Genomic DNA, 10,245 nt, shown 5'->3' with positions numbered 1-10,245 from the left:
CTGGCCCCTAGGTTAGTAGTCAGGTGGTCATCATCAGGATCGGAATCTTGGCAGATATTATAATGTGTCCAGGAGTCAGTTACTCAGAAGAGGACCAAATATGCAGTAGTCAGCCATTCTTAGGAAACAGGCTGTTGTGTGAGTAACGTTTGACATCTGTTCATTCCTAAAGATATCGGTTTAAGATCCCTTTAGTTCAAGGTAAGGTTATGTCTGTCTCAGACAGCTGCAGGCACAGTATGACTCTTGTTTTGTATGCTATGTCTATATTGATATATCATGTCCGTGAGCCCATGGCACATTACAGCGGTGGTTCATACATGCTTACATGTGTTGTGGGTGTGGTCTGTCTGCATCGAAGGAAGTATGGGTATGCGATCCGCACACCTGTTGTTGAGCACGTCGGCTTCCAGTAGGCTCAGAAAGGGAGTAGTGTAGTTGAGGCCAAGATTACAGGTGTACAAGCTGGGATGTGTCCCTGTCCATGACTGAGCTGGTCGTGAAAGAGCTGACAATCAGTTCTTGGCTCATTGAGCCTCATGGAACATGGGCTAAACACAATGTTGATTGCCTTCAGTTTGGGCCTTGGCCCTGTTCTTGATGTTCAGGGCTTAATGGGGACAACGGATCTGGGCCATTTGTCCCAGGGCTCTGATTGGTCTAGGTGTGGGACACTTCTAGTTCTGATGAACCTTGAACACGTACATTTTTGTGTGGCTTGTCCTGGCCCTGACTCATTTTGCATTTTCACACAGGTCTCTGTGCTCTGGCAAAAGGTCAAACTGTTCTTCTTGACCTGGACACAGAAGAATTCCTGGGTGCGGCCCGCTCACCCTCCATTCCAAGCTGTGTCCCTGTCGTTTGACATTCGTGTGTGGTCCAGATGATTTCGAAGCCATGATGTCACCTTGGCACATTGGTGAGAAGTTTGCCTGTGTTGGGACAATCACGACTATAACCCACAAACCAGGACGGATCTCCTTATTGATCGGAGTTCATGGCCTATGATCTGATGTCACTCACCGGTAAGGATTCGAGTTGTCTTGGTGAACATGGCACGGCCTTGGTCACAAATGAGGCTGTGGCGTGGTCAAACAAATTGACATGACGATAAGGCCTGGCTTCAGGCCAGGTCATGGTTCTTGGGGCATCCATTTCCTTTGATCCTTAAGATGGGGTTTCAGCCCTTTAAGACCTGGCTCCTCTGTGGTGGGATTGTGTCCTGGAATGCAGGGAGCAAGGGTGCGGCCCGCACACCCTTGAAGATGATCACTCAGGCTACCTGCGCTTCAGGAGCAGACTGATTTCCTTTGAGGTCTGTTCATGGCCTGGCCCCTAGGTTAGTAGTCAGGTGGTCATCATCAGGATCGGAATCTTGGCAGATATTATAATGTGTCCAGGAGTCAGTTACTCAGAAGAGGACCAAATATGCAGTAGTCAGCCATTCTTAGGAAACAGGCTGTTGTGTGAGTAACGTTTGACATCTGTTCATTCCTAAAGATATCGGTTTAAGATCCCTTTAGTTCAAGGTAAGGTTATGTCTGTCTCAGACAGCTGCAGGCACAGTATGACTCTTGTTTTGTATGCTATGTCTATATTGATATATCATGTCCGTGAGCCCATGGCACATTACAGCGGTGGTTCATACATGCTTACATGTGTTGTGGGTGTGGTCTGTCTGCATCGAAGGAAGTATGGGTATGCGATCCGCACACCTGTTGTTGAGCACGTCGGCTTCCAGTAGGCTCAGAAAGGGAGTAGTGTAGTTGAGGCCAAGATTACAGGTGTACAAGCTGGGATGTGTCCCTGTCCATGACTGAGCTGGTCGTGAAAGAGCTGACAATCAGTTCTTGGCTCATTGAGCCTCATGGAACATGGGCTAAACACAATGTTGGTTGCCTTCAGTTTGGGCCTTGGCCCTGTTCTTGATGTTCAGGGCTTAATGGGGACAACGGATCTGGGCCATTTGTCCCAGGGCTCTGATTGGTCTAGGTGTGGGACACTTCTAGTTCTGATGAACCTTGAACACGTACATTTTTGTGTGGCTTGTCCTGGCCCTGACTCATTTTGCATTTTCACACAGGTCTCTGTGCTCTGGCAAAAGGTCAAACTGTTCTTCTTGACCTGGACACAGAAGAATTCCTGGGTGCGGCCCGCTCACCCTCCATTCCAAGCTGTGTCCCTGTCGTTTGACATTCGTGTGTGGTCCAGATGATTTCGAAGCCATGATGTGACCTTGGCACATTGGTGAGAAGTTTGCCTGTGTTGGGACAATCACGACTATAACCCACAAACCAGGACGGATCTCCTTATTGATCGGAGTTCATGGCCTATGATCTGATGTCACTCACCGGTAAGGATTCGAGTTGTCTTGGTGAACATGGCACGGCCTTGGTCACAAATGAGGCTGTGGCGTGGTCAAACAAATTGACATGACGATAAGGCCTGGCTTCAGGCCAGGTCATGGTTCTTGGGGCATCCATTTCCTTTGATCCTTAAGATGGGGTTTCAGCCCTTTAAGACCTGGCTCCTCTGTGGTGGGATTGTGTCCTGGAATGCAGGGAGCAAGGGTGCGGCCCGCACACCCTTGAAGATGATCACTCAGGCTACCTGCGCTTCAGGAGCAGACTGATTTCCTTTGAGGTCTGTTCATGGCCTGGCCCCTAGGTTAGTAGTCAGGTGGTCATCATCAGGATCGGAATCTTGGCAGATATTATAATGTGTCCAGGAGTCAGTTACTCAGAAGAGGACCAAATATGCAGTAGTCAGCCATTCTTAGGAAACAGGCTGTTGTGTGAGTAACGTTTGACATCTGTTCATTCCTAAAGATATCGGTTTAAGATCCCTTTAGTTCAAGGTAAGGTTATGTCTGTCTCAGACAGCTGCAGGCACAGTATGACTCTTGTTTTGTATGCTATGTCTATATTGATATATCATGTCCGTGAGCCCATGGCACATTACAGCGGTGGTTCATACATGCTTACATGTGTTGTGGGTGTGGTCTGTCTGCATCGAAGGAAGTATGGGTATGCGATCCGCACACCTGTTGTTGAGCACGTCGGCTTCCAGTAGGCTCAGAAAGGGAGTAGTGTAGTTGAGGCCAAGATTACAGGTGTACAAGCTGGGATGTGTCCCTGTCCATGACTGAGCTGGTCGTGAAAGAGCTGACAATCAGTTCTTGGCTCATTGAGCCTCATGGAACATGGGCTAAACACAATGTTGATTGCCTTCAGTTTGGGCCTTGGCCCTGTTCTTGATGTTCAGGGCTTAATGGGGACAACGGATCTGGGCCATTTGTCCCAGGGCTCTGATTGGTCTAGGTGTGGGACACTTCTAGTTCTGATGAACCTTGAACACGTACATTTTTGTGTGGCTTGTCCTGGCCCTGACTCATTTTGCATTTTCACACAGGTCTCTGTGCTCTGGCAAAAGGTCAAACTGTTCTTCTTGACCTGGACACAGAAGAATTCCTGGGTGCGGCCCGCTCACCCTCCATTCCAAGCTGTGTCCCTGTCGTTTGACATTCGTGTGTGGTCCAGATGATTTCGAAGCCATGATGTCACCTTGGCACATTGGTGAGAAGTTTGCCTGTGTTGGGACAATCACGACTATAACCCACAAACCAGGACGGATCTCCTTATTGATCGGAGTTCATGGCCTATGATCTGATGTCACTCACTGGTAAGGATTCGAGTTGTCTTGGTGAACATGGCACGGCCTTGGTCACAAATGAGGCTGTGGCGTGGTCAAACAAATTGACATGACGATAAGGCCTGGCTTCAGACCAGGTCATGGTTCTTGGGGCATCCATTTCCTTTGATCCTTAAGATGGGGTTTCAGCCCTTTAAGACCTGGCTCCTCTGTGGTGGGATTGTGTCCTGGAATGCAGGGAGCAAGGGTGCGGCCCGCACACCCTTGAAGATGATCACTCAGGCTACCTGCGCTTCAGGAGCAGACTGATTTCCTTTGAGGTCTGTTCATGGCCTGGCCCCTAGGTTAGTAGTCAGGTGGTCATCATCAGGATCGGAATCTTGGCAGATATTATAATGTGTCCAGGAGTCAGTTACTCAGAAGAGGACCAAATATGCAGTAGTCAGCCATTCTTAGGAAACAGGCTGTTGTGTGAGTAACGTTTGACATCTGTTCATTCCTAAAGATATCGGTTTAAGATCCCTTTAGTTCAAGGTAAGGTTATGTCTGTCTCAGACAGCTGCAGGCACAGTATGACTCTTGTTTTGTATGCTATGTCTATATTGATATATCATGTCCGTGAGCCCATGGCACATTACAGCGGTGGTTCATACATGCTTACATGTGTTGTGGGTGTGGTCTGTCTGCATCGAAGGAAGTATGGGTATGCGATCCGCACACCTGTTGTTGAGCACGTCGGCTTCCAGTAGGCTCAGAAAGGGAGTAGTGTAGTTGAGGCCAAGATTACAGGTGTACAAGCTGGGATGTGTCCCTGTCCATGACTGAGCTGGTCGTGAAAGAGCTGACAATCAGTTCTTGGCTCATTGAGCCTCATGGAACATGGGCTAAACACAATGTTGATTGCCTTCAGTTTGGGCCTTGGCCCTGTTCTTGATGTTCAGGGCTTAATGGGGACAACGGATCTGGGCCATTTGTCCCAGGGCTCTGATTGGTCTAGGTGTGGGACACTTCTAGTTCTGATGAACCTTGAACACGTACATTTTTGTGTGGCTTGTCCTGGCCCTGACTCATTTTGCATTTTCACACAGGTCTCTGTGCTCTGGCAAAAGGTCAAACTGTTCTTCTTGACCTGGACACAGAAGAATTCCTGGGTGCGGCCCGCTCACCCTCCATTCCAAGCTGTGTCCCTGTCGTTTGACATTCGTGTGTGGTCCAGATGATTTCGAAGCCATGATGTCACCTTGGCACATTGGTGAGAAGTTTGCCTGTGTTGGGACAATCACGACTATAACCCACAAACCAGGACGGATCTCCTTATTGATCGGAGTTCATGGCCTATGATCTGATGTCACTCACTGGTAAGGATTCGAGTTGTCTTGGTGAACATGGCACGGCCTTGGTCACAAATGAGGCTGTGGCGTGGTCAAACAAATTGACATGACGATAAGGCCTGGCTTCAGGCCAGGTCATGGTTCTTGGGGCATCCATTTCCTTTGATCCTTAAGATGGGGTTTCAGCCCTTTAAGACCTGGCTCCTCTGTGGTGGGATTGTGTCCTGGAATGCAGGGAGCAAGGGTGCGGCCCGCACACCCTTGAAGATGATCACTCAGGCTACCTGCGCTTCAGGAGCAGACTGATTTCCTTTGAGGTCTGTTCATGGCCTGGCCCCTAGGTTAGTAGTCAGGTGGTCATCATCAGGATCGGAATCTTGGCAGATATTATAATGTGTCCAGGAGTCAGTTACTCAGAAGAGGACCAAATATGCAGTAGTCAGCCATTCTTAGGAAACAGGCTGTTGTGTGAGTAACGTTTGACATCTGTTCATTCCTAAAGATATCGGTTTAAGATCCCTTTAGTTCAAGGTAAGGTTATGTCTGTCTCAGACAGCTGCAGGCACAGTATGACTCTTGTTTTGTATGCTATGTCTATATTGATATATCATGTCCGTGAGCCCATGGCACATTACAGCGGTGGTTCATACATGCTTACATGTGTTGTGGGTGTGGTCTGTCTGCATCGAAGGAAGTATGGGTATGCGATCCGCACACCTGTTGTTGAGCACGTCGGCTTCCAGTAGGCTCAGAAAGGGAGTAGTGTAGTTGAGGCCAAGATTACAGGTGTACAAGCTGGGATGTGTCCCTGTCCATGACTGAGCTGGTCGTGAAAGAGCTGACAATCAGTTCTTGGCTCATTGAGCCTCATGGAACATGGGCTAAACACAATGTTGATTGCCTTCAGTTTGGGCCTTGGCCCTGTTCTTGATGTTCAGGGCTTAATGGGGACAACGGATCTGGGCCATTTGTCCCAGGGCTCTGATTGGTCTAGGTGTGGGACACTTCTAGTTCTGATGAACCTTGAACACGTACATTTTTGTGTGGCTTGTCCTGGCCCTGACTCATTTTGCATTTTCACACAGGTCTCTGTGCTCTGGCAAAAGGTCAAACTGTTCTTCTTGACCTGGACACAGAAGAATTCCTGGGTGCGGCCCGCTCACCCTCCATTCCAAGCTGTGTCCCTGTCGTTTGACATTCGTGTGTGGTCCAGATGATTTCGAAGCCATGATGTCACCTTGGCACATTGGTGAGAAGTTTGCCTGTGTTGGGACAATCACGACTATAACCCACAAACCAGGACGGATCTCCTTATTGATCGGAGTTCATGGCCTATGATCTGATGTCACTCACTGGTAAGGATTCGAGTTGTCTTGGTGAACATGGCACGGCCTTGGTCACAAATGAGGCTGTGGCGTGGTCAAACAAATTGACATGACGATAAGGCCTGGCTTCAGGCCAGGTCATGGTTCTTGGGGCATCCATTTCCTTTGATCCTTAAGATGGGGTTTCAGCCCTTTAAGACCTGGCTCCTCTGTGGTGGGATTGTGTCCTGGAATGCAGGGAGCAAGGGTGCGGCCCGCACACCCTTGAAGATGATCACTCAGGCTACCTGCGCTTCAGGAGCAGACTGATTTCCTTTGAGGTCTGTTCATGGCCTGGCCCCTAGGTTAGTAGTCAGGTGGTCATCATCAGGATCGGAATCTTGGCAGATATTATAATGTGTCCAGGAGTCAGTTACTCAGAAGAGGACCAAATATGCAGTAGTCAGCCATTCTTAGGAAACAGGCTGTTGTGTGAGTAACGTTTGACATCTGTTCATTCCTAAAGATATCGGTTTAAGATCCCTTTAGTTCAAGGTAAGGTTATGTCTGTCTCAGACAGCTGCAGGCACAGTATGACTCTTGTTTTGTATGCTATGTCTATATTGATATATCATGTCCGTGAGCCCATGGCACATTACAGCGGTGGTTCATACATGCTTACATGTGTTGTGGGTGTGGTCTGTCTGCATCGAAGGAAGTATGGGTATGCGATCCGCACACCTGTTGTTGAGCACGTCGGCTTCCAGTAGGCTCAGAAAGGGAGTAGTGTAGTTGAGGCCAAGATTACAGGTGTACAAGCTGGGATGTGTCCCTGTCCATGACTGAGCTGGTCGTGAAAGAGCTGACAATCAGTTCTTGGCTCATTGAGCCTCATGGAACATGGGCTAAACACAATGTTGATTGCCTTCAGTTTGGGCCTTGGCCCTGTTCTTGATGTTCAGGGCTTAATGGGGACAACGGATCTGGGCCATTTGTCCCAGGGCTCTGATTGGTCTAGGTGTGGGACACTTCTAGTTCTGATGAACCTTGAACACGTACATTTTTGTGTGGCTTGTCCTGGCCCTGACTCATTTTGCATTTTCACACAGGTCTCTGTGCTCTGGCAAAAGGTCAAACTGTTCTTCTTGACCTGGACACAGAAGAATTCCTGGGTGCGGCCCGCTCACCCTCCATTCCAAGCTGTGTCCCTGTCGTTTGACATTCGTGTGTGGTCCAGATGATTTCGAAGCCATGATGTCACCTTGGCACATTGGTGAGAAGTTTGCCTGTGTTGGGACAATCACGACTATAACCCACAAACCAGGACGGATCTCCTTATTGATCGGAGTTCATGGCCTATGATCTGATGTCACTCACTGGTAAGGATTCGAGTTGTCTTGGTGAACATGGCACGGCCTTGGTCACAAATGAGGCTGTGGCGTGGTCAAACAAATTGACATGACGATAAGGCCTGGCTTCAGGCCAGGTCATGGTTCTTGGGGCATCCATTTCCTTTGATCCTTAAGATGGGGTTTCAGCCCTTTAAGACCTGGCTCCTCTGTGGTGGGATTGTGTCCTGGAATGCAGGGAGCAAGGGTGCGGCCCGCACACCCTTGAAGATGATCACTCAGGCTACCTGCGCTTCAGGAGCAGACTGATTTCCTTTGAGGTCTGTTCATGGCCTGGCCCCTAGGTTAGTAGTCAGGTGGTCATCATCAGGATCGGAATCTTGGCAGATATTATAATGTGTCCAGGAGTCAGTTACTCAGAAGAGGACCAAATATGCAGTAGTCAGCCATTCTTAGGAAACAGGCTGTTGTGTGAGTAACGTTTGACATCTGTTCATTCCTAAAGATATCGGTTTAAGATCCCTTTAGTTCAAGGTAAGGTTATGTCTGTCTCAGACAGCTGCAGGCACAGTATGACTCTTGTTTTGTATGCTATGTCTATATTGATATATCATGTCCGTGAGCCCATGGCACATTACAGCGGTGGTTCATACATGCTTACATGTGTTGTGGGTGTGGTCTGTCTGCATCGAAGGAAGTATGGGTATGCGATCCGCACACCTGTTGTTGAGCACGTCGGCTTCCAGTAGGCTCAGAAAGGGAGTAGTGTAGTTGAGGCCAAGATTACAGGTGTACAAGCTGGGATGTGTCCCTGTCCATGACTGAGCTGGTCGTGAAAGAGCTGACAATCAGTTCTTGGCTCATTGAGCCTCATGGAACATGGGCTAAACACAATGTTGATTGCCTTCAGTTTGGGCCTTGGCCCTGTTCTTGATGTTCAGGGCTTAATGGGGACAACGGATCTGGGCCATTTGTCCCAGGGCTCTGATTGGTCTAGGTGTGGGACACTTCTAGTTCTGATGAACCTTGAACACGTACATTTTTGTGTGGCTTGTCCTGGCCCTGACTCATTTTGCATTTTCACACAGGTCTCTGTGCTCTGGCAAAAGGTCAAACTGTTCTTCTTGACCTGGACACAGAAGAATTCCTGGGTGCGGCCCGCTCACCCTCCATTCCAAGCTGTGTCCCTGTCGTTTGACATTCGTGTGTGGTCCAGATGATTTCGAAGCCATGATGTCACCTTGGCACATTGGTGAGAAGTTTGCCTGTGTTGGGACAATCACGACTATAACCCACAAACCAGGACGGATCTCCTTATTGATCGGAGTTCATGGCCTATGATCTGATGTCACTCACTGGTAAGGATTCGAGTTGTCTTGGTGAACATGGCACGGCCTTGGTCACAAATGAGGCTGTGGCGTGGTCAAACAAATTGACATGACGATAAGGCCTGGCTTCAGACCAGGTCATGGTTCTTGGGGCATCCATTTCCTTTGATCCTTAAGATGGGGTTTCAGCCCTTTAAGACCTGGCTCCTCTGTGGTGGGATTGTGTCCTGGAATGCAGGGAGCAAGGGTGCGGCCCGCACACCCTTGAAGATGATCACTCAGGCTACCTGCGCTTCAGGAGCAGACTGATTTCCTTTGAGGTCTGTTCATGGCCTGGCCCCTAGGTTAGTAGTCAGGTGGTCATCATCAGGATCGGAATCTTGGCAGATATTATAATGTGTCCAGGAGTCAGTTACTCAGAAGAGGACCAAATATGCAGTAGTCAGCCATTCTTAGGAAACAGGCTGTTGTGTGAGTAACGTTTGACATCTGTTCATTCCTAAAGATATCGGTTTAAGATCCCTTTAGTTCAAGGTAAGGTTATGTCTGTCTCAGACAGCTGCAGGCACAGTATGACTCTTGTTTTGTATGCTATGTCTATATTGATATATCATGTCCGTGAGCCCATGGCACATTACAGCGGTGGTTCATACATGCTTACATGTGTTGTGGGTGTGGTCTGTCTGCATCGAAGGAAGTATGGGTATGCGATCCGCACACCTGTTGTTGAGCACGTCGGCTTCCAGTAGGCTCAGAAAGGGAGTAGTGTAGTTGAGGCCAAGATTACAGGTGTACAAGCTGGGATGTGTCCCTGTCCATGACTGAGCTGGTCGTGAAAGAGCTGACAATCAGTTCTTGGCTCATTGAGCCTCATGGAACATGGGCTAAACACAATGTTGATTGCCTTCAGTTTGGGCCTTGGCCCTGTTCTTGATGTTCAGGGCTTAATGGGGACAACGGATCTGGGCCATTTGTCCCAGGGCTCTGATTGGTCTAGGTGTGGGACACTTCTAGTTCTGATGAACCTTGAACACGTACATTTTTGTGTGGCTTGTCCTGGCCCTGACTCATTTTGCATTTTCACACAGGTCTCTGTGCTCTGGCAAAAGGTCAAACTGTTCTTCTTGACCTGGACACAGAAGAATTCCTGGGTGCGGCCCGCTCACCCTCCATTCCAAGCTGTGTCCCTGTCGTTTGACATTCGTGTGTGGTCCAGATGATTTCGAAGCCATGATGTCACCTTGGCACATTGGTGAGAAGTTTGCCTGTGTTGGGACAATCA

Source organism: Chionomys nivalis, chromosome 1, assembly GCF_950005125.1.
Source record: "Chionomys nivalis chromosome 1, mChiNiv1.1, whole genome shotgun sequence".
NCBI lineage: Eukaryota > Metazoa > Chordata > Mammalia > Rodentia > Cricetidae > Chionomys > Chionomys nivalis.
This window is presented reverse-complemented; position numbering follows the sequence as displayed.